The sequence below is a fragment of the Lactuca serriola genome, chromosome 7, assembly GCF_051521515.1.
Source record: "Lactuca serriola cultivar US96UC23 chromosome 7, Lser_US96UC23_V15, whole genome shotgun sequence".
NCBI classification, from domain to species: Eukaryota; Viridiplantae; Streptophyta; class Magnoliopsida; order Asterales; family Asteraceae; genus Lactuca; species Lactuca serriola.
Window position 1 is genome coordinate 185,310,911 of NC_136414.1, and position 23,826 is coordinate 185,334,736.

The 23,826-nt window shown below is 32.3% G+C and overlaps 1 long non-coding RNA gene across 1 annotated transcript; it reads right to left on the reverse strand.

Moving 5' to 3' along the window:
* Positions 1–15,024: 15,024 nt before the first annotated feature.
* On the reverse strand, positions 15,025–16,691 carry LOC145062360 (uncharacterized). Its single transcript, XR_013687538.1, has 3 exons — positions 16,104–16,691; positions 15,423–16,034; positions 15,025–15,214 (listed from the first exon to the last, which is right to left on the reverse strand). It is a non-coding gene; the product is annotated as an uncharacterized LOC145062360 (long non-coding RNA).
* Positions 16,692–23,826: the final 7,135 nt, after the last annotated feature.

Sequence of the window (23,826 nt, forward strand, 5' to 3'; positions counted from 1 at the left end):
CAATGTGAAATTAAAATTAACCTCTAAATATTTTTATATAATAAAAATCGTTAATACTAGGATAAGTCGATAATTGTTATAAAATTAATCAAAACAAGAATTGTCTCTATTCCATCACTATCTGTCGCCAATACTAATGTACGTAAAAGAATTTTGGCCCCTAAAGGACATTGGTCATGTACAACCGCACACATACACAAGCCTTGGGCCGAAGCCGGATACATGTCTATGGGAGGGGATTCAAAATATTCTTGTAATTTTGAAGCAAAGGTATTATGGTCATTTTATAATTAAAATGTTTGTAAATAACAAAAAATGATTAAATGGTTTTTTCTTTCTAAAAAGCATTCGAATATGATATTTTCGAAGCTTATGAAGGATATAAATAATATTTATAATTAGACAGGACAAATATAATATTTTAATGTTTATTTAGAGCATATACGAAATTCTTCTTAAAATTTCATTGCCTTTATTTATAACAATATGTCTTTTCAACATCTTTATATTTATTCTGTAGTTGTCGTACGAACTCCTTCGCCGCAAAGATTTCCAAAGTATAATGGACATTATTAATGTCAACATAGGAGTGCCTACGCACACCTTCATGATTATGTTGAGGTTCATTTGTACAACTACTTGTTTAGGCGGTGCTGTAGAGGAGTCGTTAGAAAACATCATTACCAGAAAAGATAAATTAAAATTATGATGTTATAAGTTTTATCTTAATTGTTGTTGTATTCTATAATTTATGAATGCTCCTTATGAAAATTATTCAATGTTTCGATATATTTGTTATTAGGAACTTTGGTTGGTGTGGTCTAACACTCTAACTTCACCTAATGTGATATATGTATAAGGGTCGGCCTATTGTTCATTTTAGCGGTCCAAGTAGGGGTTAGAAGTGAGTTATACGGCCTTGAGACTAGCTAAAGATCGGGATAGGCATAGTTAACAATCATCCAAAACCTTCCCCTTCGTCATTGTCCATTGTTCATCTTCTCCCTCTTCTCCAATGAGTGGTTTTTTAATAATAATTCAAAATTGTCTACTTCAAGATCCTCATTTTTTGCCTTATAATTTCTTATTGATTGCAAACATGACAAACTAAATTTATTTGAATTGTATCATATATAAGCTGACCTTAATAAGCCACTGGCAATGCAAGGAGTGGCCGCACACGGCCGTGAAAAAAAAATAGGGCCTTATTTTAAGCAAAATTATCTTGCTTTTATATATATATATATATAATATATATATATATATATATATATATATATATATATATATATATAGGTAGATGTTCATTTGAGACCACCTATATTTTGTGAAACATAGGGACCAAATATTAGCCTTTGATCAAATTTGATCTTATGGTTCAAAAATAACCCTGATTAAGGAGCTTAATTAAACACTCAAGGGTAGATTAGTCAGATTTTAATCATATAATGGAATCCCCTGATTTACATGATCTTTCCTTAATCAACATACAAAATCAGATTCGCTCTTTCATCCAATGATTTCCTCGGATGATTTTCTCAATCGCAATGAGTTTTGTACGTTAATTGTCACTCACGCTACAATGATTTGTGATTTTACAGGCTTAATGAAAGAGAATTCAATTTTTTTAGACAATTTGGTTCGTTAATCTGCTGTGATTTCAACAATCGGTCAGTAAGTTTTTGTTTTTTCATAGATTTACAATTGATCAACAATCGTTTTCAGAATTGTTTCAATCACAAATCGCAAACTACAGAAGGATCAATAAGGAACGATTTTTTACAATTCATCATCAAAATAGAACAATTTCTCTATTACAGAAGGACCATATGTAGGGATTTATTTTCATCAATTTTCCTTTTACAGTAGGTTTGTAAGTAAGGATTTTAATTTTCACTTCATCAATTTTGCTATTAGAGAAATCAAATTTTATCAATTTGTCATCATCTCCAGTTGATCATTAATTTAGATCGATATTGAACAGTTTCAAGGTTTGAATTTTACTTTGAGAAAAGTTAATTCAACAACTCACCATCAGTAGCAATTGATTGCCATCTGTTTGATGAAGGAAGAATTATATTAAGTAATTATTTGATACACCAACTGTTTGATGAAATGCCTAAGAGAGGAATCATAACTTAAGATATAATACCTTTAAACTCTAGACATGTGCATAATTAATTGCGATTTGGTAGCAATTTATGGCGCTAGAGTGTGAAATTACATATATATATATATATATATATATATATATATATATATATATGTTGAAGATAAGCACCATAAGAGCATTGTCACATAAAGTTAAGTGATCATGCACCTTCACTAACCTTGAAATGAATGCAGGTACTTATCAAAATTTTCTTTTCCTTTGGTTCGCATCTAAATGATCAAATCGTATTCTGGTTGATATAAATGTTTATCTTTTTCATCATATTAAGACAAGTACACCAAATGGTGCATGTTTGAAAGATTGGTGTGAGCATGACAGGGAAATCTCAGACCATGTTGATGCTTGAAGCTTGCAGCATATTTCCTCATTGGTTTTTTATTTTTGCTTATCTTATTAAAAGGTTTATGTTGGTCATTATCCTCCTTATCAATAACATGTGAAGTAAAAGATGCATTTCAACCAATTTAGCATGAATCAGAAGAGGTACTTGGCCCCATTTCATCACAATGTTACTACATCACATACTATATAGTATACTATTCTGACTTGAATAACTTGAAAATCATTACTAATACGTCCTTACATATTCAACAAATTCCTTTTAGAATATAATTTTGTAAATAGTTATACAATAATAAATATTAACAGAATACTTTTTGTACATCAAATTAGTGATGGTGCTAAAGAATCTCACTTTAGCAATGAACTCATGTTAGTTAATGGTTATTTAGTTTGGATTCCGAATATTCTACATGAAGAGATATATAGTGATTTAATTTGGATTCTAGATATTCCAGATAATACAATTGTCTAAATAGATACAATTCTAGAATATTAATCATACTTTAATTTCTTTAGTTCACAAAAATTATAATTCATAAGAATACAAGCTCTTAACATTATGTGTTTCACGATTAATTTCAAAAGAATACAAATTATTATGATCAAAACATAATTCAACATATTGTTATTAGTTTACATAATACATGATTCTAATTATAATAATTGAAAACCATTACCTATATGTCATTCCGTATTTCTCCAATTTATAATATTGTGTTTAGAATATAATTTGTAAATCATTATATAATGATAAATATTAGTCGGGTATTTATTTTTGCAGCTCAAATTAATGTCGTTGAAGAAAAATCTTATTCAAGCACTGAATTCATTTCAACTAATGGTTCTTTTGTTTGGATTCCGAATATTCTAGTTTGATTTTTTTTTGGTTGAAATAATCAACTAGTTTGATTCAATATATGATATCGTGTTGTTACATGTCTAACTTTGTCATATTACACATCTAATATTATCATGTTAGTGTTTAATCTAAAATTATGTGTAATATTATGATATGATTGTGTAATTTATTGAAATTATATATTGAGGGTTACTATAGTTTTGTACAAACAGTTCTTTATAACCGAAATGTTATGGATATACTTTTGTAAATCATAATCCATGTTAAGTTTTAATCATTTTGTAAAAATGTCGTATTTTTAATCAAGTTTGTTTTTTGTTGTTGAAATAATCAACTACTATTATGATACTAAGTTTTTTTTAATGTTATAATTTTAATTTTAAGATAAATATCATTTTTAAGTTAGAATATCATTCTATTATTCTATATTCAGAATAATATCATTTTTATATATCACTATTAATGAATATAATTCAAAAATGCCAACGTATTTAACTAGAACATTACTCTATTAGAATATTTTACATATAACTTATTTTAGTTTCCTATAGATTATTGCATATATTCTTGTAATACTATAAATTGTAAATTCAAAATATTACATAACGATATCATAATATTACATATAATATTAGAATCTTACATATTGTAACTTAATTGTACATATTACAACAAGTTCATAATATTACATATTAACAACACAATATTAATTATTGAATGGTTAGAATATCTAGAATAATATCGTACTAATGAGAATTAAAAAAAAACCTAAATTTAATTATGCATCACTATATTAGAATATTCTACTTATAACATAGAAAATAATAGACCATTATTCTATTGAAATATTCTACATATAGATTATGAAAACATACAACATATAACATTATTCTATTACAATAAAATATACTACATATAGATTATAAAACCATAAAACATATAACATTATTCTATTATAATATTCTATATATACAAATTGTTTTCATGTAATAAATCAACTTATTCAATCGAAAACCTACAACATTATTCGAAAACATACAACATACAACATTATTGTATTAGAATATTCTATATATACACAATATTTTCATGTAAATGAATTAACTTATTTAACAAAAAAATATAGAATATTATGTTATTATATTATCAACATCATACATCATAAACTGCAACATTCTAACGATTTTAAACATCATACACTCTACTTATAAAATTTACCTTGATTTATCATGTAAATTCTAAACAAGACAGAAACATAAATTTATGATAACAAAAAACACATAACATTATTCTATTAGAGTATTATACATATACTTATTATAACAGAAAACATAAATTATTATTCTAATAGAATATTATACATACAATCTTTAATTTTAAATTCATCTTAGATGTGAAAGATATTACTATCATTACATGAAATAAACTATAAGACTACATGCATTATTCCTTAACATATAACTATTGTCCAAACATAATATTTTTTTATTAAACTTTCATCAATCTTCAAGCCTTCAAACCATAACTATTGTTTACCAAACATTAAACCATACATATTGTTCAAAATATTAAAAATATAGCCAACATTCAAAGAGAATTATACTCTTAATAACGATTAAACTCTTGAAAATATTTTATCATGTCGATCAACAATCCTCATTCCATTACATCCTTTCTTGCACCATATTAAGATCCTTTGCTCAATCATATTATCCAAACTGCATAGATTGTTCAATTAGTGCACGTGTAGGTTAGCATTTAGTTTGCCTGCATCATGAAAAGTAAAATCAATGTAATGAAATATTTATTAGAACAAAATATCCAGAATATATAAACTACATTCAATTAATAACATACATAAAAAATTTGTAACATTATAAGAATAATTAAAAATAGACTTTTATTCTAAATTTTTTAGCACAAAAATAATAACTTAAAATTTCTAATGAGATCCTAAACAACTAGTGTGCAGATTAGAACACTTTTGTTGATTTTGAGTTTTCAAAATAACTCAGAATCTATAATCATGACAATTTTGAGTTACTTATAGAGTTAACATCTAGATGCAAATATCCTAATGATTTCACATATTCTATATAAATCAAGGTTTAAATGACAGGTTGTATAATACTATATTCCATTACATCGTGACTTTTAGATATAATTTTACAGTAAAATGTCTCAATTAGAATACATTGTTGAAGATACACAATGATTTTGACTAAAAGCTATACTATAATCAGAAAATAGAGTTTTATAGAATATTTCATACATGAATATATTAATGCAAAATCATACAGAAAAAATAAATTTGACAATTACAACACATTAACTCAAATTCACATGCTAAGATAAAATCGTGAATAGATTATAGTATTATACGTTACGTATAACAACTCTAGTTGTAAAATTTGAATTCAGTTGTGTAGAATGAGCCATTTGCTGGAATAACAAGCTTCATTTTCTTTAATTTATGAATGGTTGGTGATCTAAAATTTGATCTGATTTTTGAATGAGAATCACAAGCTTGAAAACCCAAATGAGAAGGAATCATAAATTATGTTAAATCAGAATGCCTAAAATATTTATGTATTAAACCTTATTTTAATGTATGTTGTACTACATTATCTAATTAATCAAAAGAATAACATTAGAACTCAATATTTACTAATCATAATACTTAGAATATTACATACTTTAAATCAGAATATGACATATAATTTCAGAATATATGGCACTGATTCATTATTTTGACTAAAAACTATACTATAATCAAAACACATAGTTTTATAGAATATTTTATAGGTGTATACACTATATCAAAATCATACAGAGAGATAAAGTTGACGATTATAACACATTAACTCAAAATCATATGCTAAGATAAAATAGTGAATATATAACTCTAAATGTAGAATCCGAATCCAATTATGTAGAATAAGTCATTTGCTAGAATAATTAGCTTCAGTTCTTTTATTTAGGAATGGTTGATGACCCAAAATTTTATATGGTTTCATAATTAGAATCGTAAAGTTGAAAATCCAAATGACAAAGAATAAGAAATTGTGTTTAATCATAATGCCTAGATATTTATGTATTAAAACTTATTTCAATGTATGTGTACTGCATTATCTAATTAATCAAATGAATAACGTTAGAACTCAAAACTAATCATAATACTTAGAATATTACATATTTTAAATAAGAATATGACACATAAATTTAGAATATATGACATTGCTTCATCATTAACCAATTACTATTACAATACTTCACGAAAAGGTTCAAAGCAAAGTTGTTTCCAATAAAACAAGAATGTATAAGATCAGATATTACACATCATTTAACAAAAAGCATACAAACAAATTGTTTCCAACACAATCATAATGTTTAAACTGTAATGTGACACATAATTTCAGAATATTTCATATTATCTCATAGTGAAAGGTTTAAAAAAAATAGTTTTTAACAAAAGAACATCCAAAATGTAAAAATGAAGCAGGATCTGACTTATCAAATCATAATATGTATAATATCAAGTTATCTAGCACAAAATTACTTAACTTTCACTAGACCATCAAATTAATCAAACAAAATAACACCTAAAATCAAATTAAATTTAAAATACATGCAATCTGACTATGATTATGTTGAACCATCGATAATCTATGATAAATGTGTGATTTCTAGTGTTTTTCACAGTTAAAACTCGAATAAGAAGCTATGGTTTTTCATCAGATCCTCTAATTAATCAATCAAAATAACAGTTAAAATCAAATTATATCTTAAAATACCTGCAATCTGAATATGATTCAGTTGAACCATCGATAATTTGTGATGAATGTGTGATTTCTAATGTTTTTCACAACTAAAACTCGAATAAGAGGCTAGGGTTTTTCAATCCTATGATTTTGTCGATGCCAGGGTTTTCTGAGTATAGATCCATTCGTTTTCTTGATGATGAGTGCGATTATTAGGGAATTTTGTTGAAAAACTATGGATTAAAAATATATGAATGATTTTGATCGAGAAGATTTTGAAAAGGGGAGAAAGATATTAACGAACTCAAAGAAATTGGGGAGAAGAATGAAGTGAACAGTGAAGTGATCACATCCAATCTATTGAGTGAAAAGTACAACTCTACCCCTCTGTGTATTTCAATTAAGCATGGACTTCAAGATAATTTCAATTTTGCCACCGCCTCCCATCGGATTTTCTATTTTAATCTCAACCCTCTTTTTTTTTTTAATCAATGGTCATCAATTGGTCCCCTTGTCTCACAAAATCATCTTGTCTCACATGAACTCAACCACATATATATATATATATATATATATATATATATATATATATATATATATATATATATATATCTTTACTATTATATAAAACATATTACATGTTTTTGAAAATTAAGAGGTACACCTATTATAACACCAGTACAATCTTATAAAGCTTAAAATGCAAATATATACACTCCGTCTCATTTGTAACTTGCTCTTTAGATTTTGAAAACCCTAAAATTGTTTAGACATCTTCAACCACCGTTTCTTCCAAATCTCTTCCGTCTCCCTCCTTTTTCTCTTCAATCTCCACCTCCTCACGTTGTCACCGTCACACACTGTGTACAAGAAAGCTTAACCCTAAATTAGCTCCACCATCGCCACCAGGCATCACACACAAATTGATTTCTCACCCCCCCCCCCCCCCCTTTGTCGCACACCACTATTACACCGGGAGCGCCCCGCCACTCATTACTGTCTCTATCGCCGTCTTCAACCTCGCACTATTTCTCTGATGACGAACCCCATGCAATCTCTTCAATTCTTTTGACCTGGTAAGTTTTTTTGGTTGTCAATTAGCTTTTCTAATTGCTTCCGTTTTTGAAAATTATATTTAAATATCTGATGGTTCTTCAACTATTTTACTGTATAATCACATAAATTGAAATCAATACTTGATGTTTCAACATGATCAAAGATGTTCAGTTTTCTCATTTTGTGCCAAGAACATATGCTTTAATTAGGTCTCATCTTCATCATGTATGGGTTGAACCCTTTTTCCCTATCCATTGTAATTCCCTCATCAGTAAGTCAAATTCCTTTGTTTTGATTATTTTGTGGTAAATTAGTAGGAACTCTTAATATACATAGAGGTAAAACTGACCACATAATATATGTTTTATAAGATGTTGCAGAAATATTGGAGTTGAGGACTCTGGGAGACCTGATAATTTCAACCATTTATGGAATTTTCCTGATAATATCTTATCTTAATAAATTGGTTCTTTGTTGTCTTTTATTTTAGGTATTTCGAAATAAATTTATTTGGGTTTATTGGATATGGTGGAATTGTTATATGGGAAAATCTTCTTGAATTGTTTTCTTAAACTCAAGTATGGATATGGTCTTTTTATATACAATCAAGGAATTAGGAAGATTTATCTAAATGGGTTTTTTTTTTTATTTAAGTTGTTTTTACTGATTTGTTGCTTCATATGGTATATTTTAAAGATGGAACTGTTAGCAACTATCACTCTTATTGGTGCTAACTTGAATGGCATGCCAAATCCTAATACAGTCATCACTTGTGGTACAGAAAACCGATTTAGGTAAATTATAGCTAGATTTGGTTAATTTTCTTCTATTAAGTTGTAATGTAACCACACAATCTAATGTCATCAGTTGCTTCTATTAAGTTGTAATTTTGCTTACTGGTTTTAATCAAGAGTTGTAACTTCTTAGTCTAAATTATATAGGTGGTTGCAATTCATTTTGATGTTTACAATGTTTAATCCAAGTTTAAAACCATTTTAACATCATTTGCTGTTACCTTCCTATTGTAGTGATACCGGAGCTCAAAGATTACAACATAAAGTCACAATTTTATATTGAAAAAATCGTCATTGATTCTTTTATATCATTAAAGCCATACTAGAATTTTATTTTATGCATTTACGCTAAAATAAGTTGTTTCCTGGTTGCAACAAGCTATAATCGTGATATGGATTATTATTATTATTTTCATGTTTTTAAACAAGATGGATATTTTAACCAAATAGTCAAAATTAAAGTTAATCTACTTGTGTTTTCTTTCACACTAATTTTATTTTTACAAAAGTTCATGGTTGGTCTTATTATGTGTAGAACCAAGTATAACAACAATGTTTTGAAGTATGGTAGACATTAGGTGCTTGAGGGAGAAATTACCCAATTCCATGTAGAGTGGATTTGGTGTTGAACATGCATTTAGTTGAAAAAACACATAAATGTATTTATGTAACTACTGCTAACTATTTTAGTTTTGTTATTCTGTAGTCTGTGGTTTGTAAGAGGGATTAACAAGATTAAGAAGATAGGAGTAATAGAGTCGGCTAATAATTTTGAGTTAATGCCATCAACCCGACCTTAGCTTAGTTTGTAGAGCAGATTGTAGTGTTGGACATTGTCATCTTTTTTGATGCATATACAAAGTACCTCTTTCATTTTGTACACTTTTTAGCAATGATCAAAAAGTCTAATTTTGATTTTTTTTTCAATGTTCATATCCTATTAATTACACAAGTACTCAATATCAACGTAGATATCATTTTAATTACATAAGTTCCAATCTTTTGATTAGTGTTTGAAACTCATCCAAAATTCATCTACTTATTGAATGGTTAAAAGTTTTAGATATGGTATGAATGATTTATATATTAAATTTTGTAATAGTAAGTTTAAGACTCTTAAAATTGTATTGAACTCAAAGGAAATCAATAATAAATATCATATAACTTTGAATAAACTTTTACATACAATATCAATATAAATTGATATTTTTGTACTTAATATTCACTATACCCTACATTTAGCATTGCCATGTTTCAAACATACATATTTGTAAATTATATAATCTTAATTAAATGTAACAGTTCTATTGATTTTGTATATACGAAAACAAAATCATATATAACCGATAAGAATAATTTGAAGCTAAATAAATTATTTTAAAAATGATTTGTTTAATTCAGATATGGCTTGGTGTTTGGTTTATTATGCTCACATATGCTTCAAACTAAGTTATGTTTTGCAAAAAAGAAATTATCCGCTTGTTGTTGAAAGTAAAGTAATAGCGAAAAAAACATTTTCCAAAAACGCCTACCAAAAGAAACTAATTATCGATGAAAGCTAATCGCCGAAAAAATAGTTTTTCACCGTTGCATTGCACGGGTAGATTATATATATATATATATATATATATATATATATATATATATATATATATATATATATATATATATATATATATATATATATATATATATATATATATATATATATATATATATATATATATATATATATATATATATATATATAGATAGATAATTTTATTCAATTAAAAGATAAAAACCACCTGATCTAGTTGGTTGAATCCCCTACTTGTTTTGTAGTTAACACGAATTCTAATCCAATGCATTTCAAGCAATTTTTTACCTTCTGAAATGATATTTCTACTTTTTTACCTTCTGAAATGACATTTATACTTATTTATATGCTTATACACCAAATTATATTATTCTACTCTCATTTATCATTTATGCATTCCAATCTATCCAATCTTCTAATTTCTTTTCTTAAATCATTTTTTTTTCAAATTATAAATTTAATCCCCCAATTTTCATAAATTTACATCATTAATAAATAACTCACGACTATTTAGTTAAATAGAGTAATAGACAATACTTCAAGTTACACTTTTATCCCCACATGTGCTTTAAAATCTACCCGCTCATTTAATTTTGTTTATTAAATCAATTTTCAAAAATTATATATTTAACACCTCAAGTTTTATAAATTTGTATTTATCCTTTTTTTTTATAAATTAAATTACTTTTTAGTTTCTCATTATAACAATTAACCCACTTCAAAATTAAACGTGGGAGAGGAGACAAAGGGTTGGTGATTTTCGGTGGCAGAAAAATTCTCACTGGCGAACCTTCACTTGTGTGTCGAAAAATGAAATCAAAAGAGTTGGGGATACCAGCAATTGGGAGGTCAAAGACGCAACCTCATTCTTCTTATCTAATCTTCCATCCGAGTATCAGTCTTGGGAGATTAGAAAGGAGGTGGAGCACATGGGGACGTTGATGGATCTTTTCTTGAGCAAGAGAAGGGATAAACATGGTCACCGATTTGGATTAGCAAGATTCAACAGGTTCATAACAAGCTCTAAGAGCCTGGTATGAAACTCTTACTCGTTTCTTAAAAATGTCTAAATTTAAACAAGATTCGGTTGAACCAACCTTCTTTCTCAAGAAAGAGGGTGACCACTTAATGATCGTCCAAATCTACGTTGATGACATTATCTTCGGATCAACAAACACCAGCTTAACAACTGAATTCTGAAAGCTAATGGAAATGAAATTTGAGATGAGCTCAATGGGTCCAAATAACTTTTTCCTTGGATTAAACATAAGACAGAGCCAGGAATGTATATTTATAAATCTGGAGGCATACATGAAGACCCTGCTCATAAAGTTTGGAATGGTGGGAGATTCAAAAACGAAGGTTCCAATGGCATTCAGAACGAAACTAACACGATCTCCGGAAAAACAGCTGCTGACATGACCCTTTATCGTCAGATGATAGGTTCATTAATGTATCTAACAGCTAGTACACCAGACATTATGTTTTCCATTTGTTATTGTGCTAGGTTTCAAGCTAATCCTCGAGAACCCCACATGGTTGCTGTCAAGAACATTTTCAGGTACTTAAAACAAACGTCCTCACTTGGCATATGGTATCCATTAAACTCAGGCTTCTTCATACAAGCGTTTTTGGATGCTGATCTTGGAGGGTGCGACTTAGATAGAAAAAGTACGACGGGAGGGTGCCAATTCTTGGATGGCAAGCTCGTAAGTTGGTAGTCGAAAAAACAAACTTGCGTCTCCCACTCAACTACTGAAGCAGCGTACATAGCTGCAGCCTCATGCACTTCTCAAGTCATTTGGATTCAAAGCCAACTTCGTGACTATGGTCTGAACATTAAACGAATCCCCTTATACTGTGACTCCGAAAGTGCCATTCACATCTGTCATAATCCATTGCAACACTCAAAAACGAAACACATAGCACTGAGGTATCATTTTATCAAGGATCATATGGAAGATGATAATGTTGAATTACACTTCGTGCAATCTGTTGATCAGCTTGCTGACATATTCACAAAAGCCTTGCCTGAAACAACCTTTAATAAAATCTTTCAAGTCTTGGGAATGACAGAAGCTGAATCCATTCCAAAATCACTTTGTCTTTAATGTTGACACTTTCGTTTGTGGTTGGACTTTTGCACTCGCGTCTAAAGTGTGCCATGTGAATTGGTGTGCACGCTCGCAATAATTCGCAGTCATCTTTTTCCATGCAAATTGGTGCGAACGGTCGTAGTAATTCGCATCCTCTATTTTTCCGACGCTCCATGCGAAAGCTCTACATCTCTCATGGTCAACTCTTCACTCGTGGTTTGAAGCGCGTTATATCCTTTTGTATATTATGTATATTTTTATTTATTTTTTCTAAGAAAATTAAAAATAGAAAAACATTTTATTTATTTATTTCAAAATCTTCAAAATTCAAATATATATATATATATATATATATATATATATATATATATATTTGATTCAAAGTATTAGTTCTAATATCTTTGTCCCTAGAAGCATGCTGCATACACCATGTTGTCTAAAGCCTTGACGATTTTATGTTGAAGCCTTAATGAATCGATAACACCAATTGTTTCTTCCCAATTAGGGTATGAATTCTCATAAATCATGAGCTACCTTACGTTTCTCATATCGAGTAAAGAGTTCTCTGCTTGGTCACTTTTGCATAGCAGAGGTACATTCATTTCTTAGAAACCACCTTAAACTATTCTCCATCACATTTGTTTTCCTGAACGTAACCCTTGAGACTCTTAGAAATTACCACTGAGGTTTATGGTTACTCAACATCTGTGTTAATGATCTTTGTTTTGTTCAACCATGAAGTGCGTGAAACCCAAAATTCAACACATTTTTATGAATTGACGGTGAACAATTAAGCGTTCTAGACTTTTCGCCAAGGAATTAATGAAACTCCACTTTTGTGGTTTGTACCAAGAAATATCTTTTTCTTTTGCAAGATCTTAATAAAATTTTCTAGACCTAAGACATTTCTTCCCTAAAGATCCAGTTTTAATTTTTTTTTTGAGATTTCTAAATTTATCCAAGTCACTAAAATAACTCCACAGCTACTCATTCAACTGACTACACTGGTCACACGAGTACTTCATCAGGTTATTCGTACTTACATCAAGTTTCAGAATTTGATTGAAGCTAAAGCCACCCTTAAACCAAACAAAAAGAAGCCTTTCACTGTTTCTTAATAAACAAGTGATCGTAATTCAACGGGAAACCACACAGACACTTCTTAGCCTCTCTTGACTTCGAAGGAAGAGATTTTTGTCCGAGATCCACTGTTTCGTGTCTTAACATAGACATCACTAAAATTCCACAGATATGCTTTGCTTTATTTCTCTATCTTTGGCACACTTTAGCACGAAGATCCTTGTGATTTTCCAAAAGTCTAGTTCATGGTACTTACACTAATTTTCAGTTTTGCAGTTCAACTCAAGTTTACTACAAAGCGAAAGTTTTCTTCAATGCGACAGCTGACTTACTCTTAAATGTGAAAGGCAGAAATTAGTGCGACATTCTAATGGATAAGAATTCAAATGGGCGCATGAAACTCTGAACTGATACCTCTTTTACCGCCGCTTGATACATTTTGCTGACGTACATTTGTCATATCATGCTTTTGCAGGCGATGTTTCAGTAACCAATACAATCTCTCTCCTAATTTCTCTCACCACCCAAATGGTATAAAGGGTTTTTGACGCTCCATCTCTCATTACCACTCACACACTACAAGAAAAAACCGAAATAACTAGGGAAAAATTCTGTAGTTAAAACATGATATTCCGTAGTTAAACACTATTAGAGACGGAATTTGCTACAGAACCATTCTATAGCAAAATTCTTCGTTAGTAAATGTTTGTTACGGAATCCGTAGGACCTTCGCAACGGAATTTGCAACAAACTTATTCCGTAGCAAAATAGCTATGAACTATACCTGTAGCAATGTTGTAGCAAATTAACTACAATTTTTTTCCATAGCAAGTTTGTAGCAAATTAACTACGATCTGATCCGTTGTTAATCCGTTGCAAATTAACTATAAACTAACCCTGTAGCTGATTTCCATAGAGAATCCACTACCAATAATAGCATAGCAAATATTCCGTCGTGAATTTACGACGGCATAATTCTGCATCAAATGCTTTGTAGTAAATTTACTAACAGTTTATTTTTGTAGCAAATTTACTACAATACACTTCTGTTGCAAATATTTCATAGTAAATTTATCACGACCTACTTTCGTTGTGGAAAAAATATGACATAATAGATTCCATAGAAATTCAGCTACATAATACTACATAAACATATCTGTAGTAACTCATAAAAATATCAATAGCCAAAAATGGTGACATGATTAATTCAAATACATACAAAAATTTGTATGACTTAATTTTATTTCCAAAGCAAATTTATAATAAAATCAGAATTATGTAGATGCAATAACAATTTATCAAAAATATTGTAGAAATCCTATGTGAAATACTAACAAACATTTCTAAGTTACTGAAAATAATTTTTTCCGGTACAAAATATCACCGAAAAATAAAGGTTGCCACAAAAGAAGACCATTCTTTACGAATTTCATCAATATCAGCATCTGTGTATCCATCTTAGCCGACCGCCAGCCTGAGAAAAAAATGTACTGCACTATAAAGAGGGAAGAGTATGTAAAATCATGGGATATATAGAAAATTTTTTTAAGCAATTTGACATCATATACTACCCATCAGTTTGAAAAATAAACATTAAATAGTCCTTTCTAATTCGTTATCTATTATACCATTGTCCTTTTAATTTGTATTCTATTATAGCATTATCCTTTACAAATTAATACCTGACTAATTTGGCTTGATTGTGCATAGCTTTCAGTAGTCTTCACATAAACATGAGCGTCAATAAAAAAATTCCATTTCCTAACAAGAGATTTCAACTTGTCTGTAGTGGATTCCATTCCTTAAAAAATGAAAATCGAGTTTATATATATAATACATAATACTCAAAATAAGAAACGTCAAATAAATATACTATAAGGTTATAGAAACAATAACTATGCATGAGGTGTACATTTACCTTTAGATAATATGAAATCACCTAGCCACCTATTGCAGTCAACATAATTTTTATGGATTGAAGCAATTAATAAGAAGTGTTGACATCAGATTAAAAAAATGGACAAATGCCGATTTCACAATAGAAATTAATCAATAAAAAACAATTCACAGATATTACATTCAATAGGAAATACCAAACTGAAAAAGGGGTTGTTGTTGGAGGTAAGACTTAAGAGTAGCACTGACAACCATTAAAAAGATTGGATTATCAAAACATTGAAATAATAAACAACATAAAGCAAGAAGCAAAATAGGCTTTGGTTGTTCCATTGGGTAGCACAGCCTCAAAAACTCTCAATTCAGTGTCATTTGCTGCTGCTATCTTCATGGCTCAACTGTCAAACACAATCATCACAATCACCACCACATTAACACGGTATGTGTATGAGTATCATTAACATTACCTTTTCAAACTTCCCCACGAGCCTCATGTCCTGTTCCTGGCCTTCAGGATTCTGAGCCATGGAATGCACCCTAGCCAATGCCTTTTCCACTCCAACATATTTATGTTTCCGACCTATTCTCAGGAAATCATATTCCGATTCCGGAGCTCTCAATTCCGGACGGAATCCACGCAACCTACGACTCTTTCGTCCACATCTGAGTATCGCTTTCTCCACTATCCCAACAGACCACACCATTTTTTTATAATGCTTTTGAACTTTATGCCCACGAAAATATGCCTACAAAATAGATTCCCACTTAAATTAACAACATCAAAAAACTAACACCAGTTTACCTGAATCTTGACAACACGATCACGACCTATTCTCAGGAAATCAAAACCTGCCATAAAGTGAAGCCCAATGGAGGGCATTCCGGCTACATGAATCTCTAAAATTAGGGCTGACACCGACGGTGACTGGACTAGAGGAAGCGGAAGGTGTGCACGTCGGTAGAAGATACTTGAGGCGGAGGTCTAGAAGTATACGATGTTGTTGGTTGTGAGCGATCGGAATTAGAGGCTTGATGGCGGAAGGAATCGATCGGATGTAGTGAGAGGCTTCATGGTTGAAGAAATCGATCGATTGAGAGATGGAGAAATAATGTAAGTAAGGGTGTAAACGAGCCGAGCCCGAGCCTAACCAAGCTCGAGCTCGGCTCGTTTAATTTTGAAGAAGATCGAGCTCGAGCTCGAGCTCGATTCGAGCCTTAAAATGAAGCTCGAGCTCGGCTCATGAACAATTTAGTGAGCTCGTGAGCCTAAACGAGCTTAAACGAGCCTATATATATACACTCTCTCTCACACACACATATATACACACACACACACACACACATATATATATATATATACATATATATATATATAGAGGCTCGTTTAGGCTCATTTAGGCTCGCGAGCCCACTAGCTGAAGTTCGGCTCGAGCTCGTTTAATAAATGAGCCTCATATTTGGGCTCGAGCTCGGCTCGGGCTCATTTAATTCGATCTCGAATCGAGCTTTTAACGAGTCGATCCCAAGTAGCTCGCGAGTAGCTTGGCTCACTTACACCCCTAAATGTAAGTAGAGTCAATCGATTGTGATTGTGAGGGACCGCCGTTTTAGGTTTTGTGGTGTTAGGTTTGTTTTTTATTTTTGATCGTGGGAGATAGTGAAACTTTTTCCAGGATAGTAATTAAGAGTCTTTTTTCTAAAACATTTTAAATTAGATTTATATTTAAAATAATATAAAATTATTAAGAAAATTAAATTATATTTTATATTAATCATATTTATCAAATAACTTATAAAAATCGTTTTAAAATTATATAAAAAAATAATATCATTATCACAAAAATGAATATGATACTTCTTGTAAAAGCGTATAACTATCAATTTGTGGTGAAAGTTTAAATATATCTAAAACAATTATCACATTTAACCTTAACAATAACTATTTAAATAAACTCAAAATATATTAAGTTAAACTTAGAATAAACTCAAAGTATATGGGGGTGAGAGTTGTTACAAATATGGTTTAGTGGCACTTGGAAATCTGAGAATCGTGATAATCACTTTCTCAACAGTAAAAACTGTCATAAATCCGGGTTTTGTATAAAGATTAATTCAAAGTCAAAACCGGGTCAAATATTCAAAATTTGGATTTTCGACCCCAGCCAGGCTCTCTGCCCCTTGGACCCCGCTCCCAGGGGCGCTGCCCCCGGACCCCTGTTCGTTCAGGGGCTTCGCCCCTAAATGACAGTATACTTTAATACTTGATCAAACTTAAACAAGTGTGTACTCCACACATTCCTTACTTGTTTAATATTTATCAAGATCATTTTTAGTCAACAAAGTAATCCCTATTACACTTAAATAAACATTGATGATAACAAATCACCAACAAGAGTGGGAGTATGGATGTGGATGTGGAGGTGGGTGGGATGAGTGTGGGTGCAGGGTAGAGTTGGTTGGATGGGTGAATGGGTGTGGGGTGGGGTAGCGACAATGTTGGCTTGTGGATTAAGGTTTAGGGCTTAGGGCTTAGGGCTTATGGCTTATGGCGTAGTGCTTAAGGCTTATGGCTTAGGGTTAAGGATTAGGGCTCATGTCTTAGGGATTACAACATAGAGCTTAGCTAGGTCTTAAGGCTTAGGGATTAGGGCTTATGACTTATGACTTATGCCTCTTAACTTATAGTTTAGAGCTTAGGGCTTAAGGTTAATGATGTATGGCTTATGAGGTTCATTCGGGGGCCAATACGCATCAAGAAGGACCACAATCGAACTAACAGGATGGGAACCCCCCCCCCCCCACCCACCCACCACAACCACCAAAAACTTGTTTTCTTATAAGGTTTTGGCGGTCTAAGTCGTGAATTCGTGAGGATTATGAGTCGTAAAATACTTTATTTAAATAACATACCGGAAATGAGGCGTTATAGTCTAAAATGTATTTTACTTTATATTGGTTATTTAATACTTTATTTAATGTATAAAATATAAAAAAATAATTTTTAATTAAGTAATTAGTTAATGCAATTCGAAATTTCGGTTTTAAGGGTTTAAACTTTACTTAAGAAACCCCCAGACACTTAAAATTGCATACTAGAAAATTCTATTGTATAATAATTACAGTTTTTATATTATAGTATAATAGCTATGACCTATGATCTTGTAGCAAATTCTGTAGTGACATAGCTACGGATTTTGACTCCGTAACAAATGTCGTAGCAAGCTAGCTAAGGACTTAGATGCGGTAGCAAATTTTGTAGCAAAATAGCTACAGATTTTGATTCCGTAAAAATTTCTATAGCAAAGTAACTACAAACTTTAATTTGTAGCAACAATCGTAGCAAAATATCTACGCCTTATAATTCTGTAGCAAATTTTGTAGCATGATAACTACGAACTCCGATTGCGTAGCAAAATTCTGTAGTTATTCAAATATTAGCTATAGAATGCAATTTTGTAGCTAATTTCGTAGCAAATATACCTATGTCTAACTAGTTTGTAGTATATTCCATAGTAGAATAACTATGGTTTTTAATTCTGTAGCAAAATTCTGTAGTTATTCAAATATTACCTACGGAATGTAATTCTGTAGCAAGTTCCATAGCAAAATAGCTATGACAAGCCATGTTGTAGCATAATCCGTAGTAGAATAACTACGGATTTTACTTTCGTAGCAAATTTTCGTAGCTATTTCAACTTTTTCTTGTAATGACAAATACTCTCAAAGACTTTTGGCGATTAACCTATCTATTGTTCATCATCTTCTTCTTCTTCAAGAAATCATCAATGGCAGGATCTTCTAAAACTCCTTCTGTTCAAGAAGACAAGAACAATCAGGGCAGTCCTTTTGGCTCGCCATCAAGCAAAACCAAAACCTGATTCTTGATCTCGATCACCTCAAGTACGATAGTTGCATGTTACCGATCATTGAATGCTTACAGTACGCAGCGTTGGTTAAAGCTTTGACCACGTGTGAGATTGTTCCAATCTCCATGCTCTCAAAGGCATACTCATATGCTTGCTACGTCAAAGAAGAACAAAGAATCATGTTTGAAGTTCTCAACAGGAAAACCTCTATCACTAAGACCCGATTTTGCTCCTTGATAGGACTTGACCAAACCACTGATATGGTTGACCCTGATTCCATCACCATTTCCGTAATCATGGATATGTTCTATCAGATTGGATACAAAAAACCCTACTTTCCATCTCAAAGTTTAGGAAGCCTAATTTGCCACCTCAATGGAATGAGCTTTTCACTTTACTATTCAAGAGCGTCTCTGAGCAGGTGACTGGCTCTGACTGCTCTAGAAAATTGTGCATGACCATCATGTATGGACTCTACATAGAGGAAAACATCAACTATGGGGAAGTTCTTTGGGCTCAGTTAGTCCAAAGTACCCATTCTACAGCCCAACACAGTGAGATCTCTTGTGCTTGATTTTGGACGATTGTTGTCCAAAGGGCTATTGAGAAGCTCAATCTTCCTGTGATGAGAGATTCGTTTATTTCTGCTATTTCAGTCTTCCATACTACAAACTTCATTATTACAAGCAACTCAAAATTTTCATTCGTGGGTTCGATTCCTGAAGCCATGCTTTGCACTGTTCCACCTGCGAGCAAGATTCTTGAGGCTTACATGAAAATTCCAGTCTCAGGCTTTCGTCCTTTGACTAATGAGATGCAAGCAATTTTAGTCGAGGCTGATAAGCCAAAGAAAGGGGGAAAGAAGAAAGATGTGCAAGAAGGTACTTCAACATCTATTGCAGCCCCCAAGAAGCGAAAGATGAAGAAAGCGGGTCGCAAGGCTAAATCTCCGGCTCCCAGTGAAAGCAAACATTTGCTATCTAATACTCAGTCAGATGTTCGCATTGAAGTGGAAGAACCTATGCAAAAAAAAGGTACTGCTGCTACTTCCCAACTAGAGGTTTCACAGCCTTCTTCTTCAAACCCTGAAGTAATCCTTCATATTTCAGTCTTATTTCCTATTACTGATGACTTCATTGAGAATGCCTCTATTCCCTCTCCTACTGCTACTACTTCTACTCCAATTACCATCGCACCATGTCTACCTCCTGTGACTTCACAAGTTCCAAATACTCTTGCCTCATCCATTCCAATGTTCACTAACTCCACCGCTACCACCACCACTATGAACATGACCAATGAACCTCCTGTTACTACCAATGCATCTAATGCGGGGGTAGGGCATCAGGTTTATCTACTGGTCATTCAACATGATCACTTTCCCCTCTGAGACAAGATGATACATATACATTTTTCGAGGGAGATGGGTTCGAATTTCGATCTTTTCAGCTCAGCCCGTTCAGGGTTCAAGAGGATAGCGATGATGCTTCTGTCACTCGACACCAATTCAAGGTTATCACCGAGAAGCTCGATTTGCTGATCATTTCTTCTCAAGCTTCATCTAGTGATGCTTACTCTAAGGCAGCAGTTGAGGCCTTTTTCAAATCAATGACGAAAGAGCATCAGGCTAATCTGGATAAAGCGAATAAAGCAATTTTTGATTCCACTACGTTGTGTACTGAGGTGACTGTGAAAGTCGAAAAACTCCTCACTGATGCTTAGGACTTCATGACCAATTTAAAAACATCCGCTGAGTCCAACACTCTTAAAGCGAATGAGGCGATTGTGGGTCTCAATACCACACTGCGAAAGGAGAAAGAAGCTCTCGTGCAAGTTCATATTGGTCTGCAAAAAGACAATTTTTAGTTTCAAAACTCTATCTCTTCCAAAATGACCAAACTCGCTGATGATTTGGCAGCCGAAAACAACATTATGGATCAACTTGCTGCTCACACCACTCAGTCAATATTTCAGCAGCCAAACTTGCCCATGCCAAAAAAGAAATCAAAGAACTTCATTCTGAGCGGGCTGTTGTTAAAAGTATTGTTGGAGATGTTAATGCCTTACTCTCCAACATTCTCGATTCTCATGAACCTATTCTTACAATCTCTATTCGGAGGCCTTTTTCTGACAAGTTTCGTCCTGGTCTCTCCATGCTAAACCGAATTGAGGGTGTTCCAGAGACTCCCGTCTTTCCAAAACAAGGGGGAAGCATCAAAAGAACCAACTCAATAACCTCCGAATACATCTACTCATGAAGAGAAAAAGTTAAAAGTCACTGGTGAACCGAAGGTTAATGTAGCTTCGGGTTCCAAAGGCAAAGATAAATTGGTGGAAAGTGATGATGAGGAAGAAAGTGAAGCTCATAAGTTGAAGCGAAAGGCTCGTGATCATCTTCTTGATGAAAACACTCGCATTGCGAGAGAGGCTGAGTAAAAAGAGCGAGCTGAACGCGAAGCTCAGGTTACCTTGGAAAGTCGAAAGACTTTGTTTCCACCTTGGACCATGGAGCGAATCCTAAATGAGGCCATTGACAATCCGTGCATGCATTGGCTGAAACCTATAACTTCATTCAATCTAGAGAATACACAGGATTCGCAGTTTGATATGCCAATAACTTCTAAAGCTTTTCTCTTTTGCTGTTTCAATTCAACTGTAAATGCTCTAGCTTCAGATACAAATGTTGATAGGTCGTTGATTGAGTTCTACTTGTCCTAGGGCAAACCTCAATATCTCACTTGGAGTGCACAGAAGATTACTGTCTTGAAGGTTGTAGGGCCTATTGAAATATGGAGCTTCGTGAACGTTAAATTGAAAATGGCACGAGGATCAGAAAGTGTTGTTCATGAATTCTCCTTAGCTGATTTACCATGCATAAACCCCTATGATTGGATTGTTTTGTTGCACTTCCTTCAGGGAGATGAGAAGAAGTACAAACCTTTTCTGACGCATATAAAACAAATGTTGGTTTCGTATATCTATGAAGTTGCATATTTTGATATTGAAATCGCTTTGGTTCTAAAGAGGAAACACACTGCTCCCCTTACTGGAAAGATGAGAGACATCAATCAGATGCATATGGGGAAGATTGAAAAGGAGAATTGGACCGTGATGTTTCATTGTGGTACCGGAGCTAACTTGAAGAAACGCCTCTTCACATTGCCTAATAAGCATTTCTTCTCCACAATTTGCTTAGAGTTTATTCTGAATATCACAGGCCAATGCAAACTGAATGACGAAGCTACAAAGAAGAACTTTTCTGATATGATCCGTTGGTACCTTTCCTTTCGCATTCATCTTCTCGCAGTCATTCCCAAGCTCTTCAAGACCATAAAGAAGACTCAGCAGTGAAGAGACTCTCGCCTCAATGGACGCAAAGGGGGAGCTTGTTGGGAATTAATGTTGCATCATTTAGTCGTATTTAGTTGTTTATTTATGTAAACGGGCTTGGGCTTGTCCACCCTTCAGTTATCAGGGTTAGAGTATTTAAGGTGCATGCATGCACCGTGTTTCACAACTTTGGAAATTATTCTTGTAACCCTAATCACGCCTTAATAGTAGCAATTCTTAATCGAGGTCTTATGAAGTTGTGGCTTTTAATCATTCAGCATACTTTGAATCATTGTCATGTTCTTGTTATTAAACTATTTTGAATCTAATCGATCTTTCAAGGATTATTATCCTAACAGGGGCCTTTTTGGTAAGTTGGATGCATAAAAAAGAGAAGGATTCTTGTATCCAAGGGAATGATAAGGTGCATGCAATTGGATCCCTAAAAAGATCAACATTTTCATTTGGAAATTGATAAATAACAAAATTGTTGTGAAAAAAACTTGGAGAGAATGGGAATTTCCCAATGCTCTTAACATATAATGTGTAAGAGGAGTCGTTTCTCCATGCGTTCAAAGGTTGCATGTTGGCTAAAGACGTGTGGGAGAAAGTTCAAGCATGGTAGAGCATTTTTGATCGTGACACAAACTCTGTGGATAATATTTTCAATTGGCTCGGGGAGGTTGCTAAAGACCGTTTTTAAGTTAATGTTCTTCGTGCTATTGGATGTGCCACGCTTTTCCAAATATGGAGAAATAGAAATGAGGCTACATTTCAATCTAAAAGGAAAAAGGCTCAGGACATTTTATACATATTCAAAAGGACTCCTTTCTTTGGTTGAATAGTAGGATGTCTAAAAGGGATATCGATAGAAATTTGTGGCTTTCTTCACCTAGCTTAGCCATTAACCTGAGGTAATTTCGTTTGTTGTGTGCCTCCTAGTTCCTGGCTGGGTTGTGCCTTTTAATTCAAGTTGCCTTTTCATATATATACA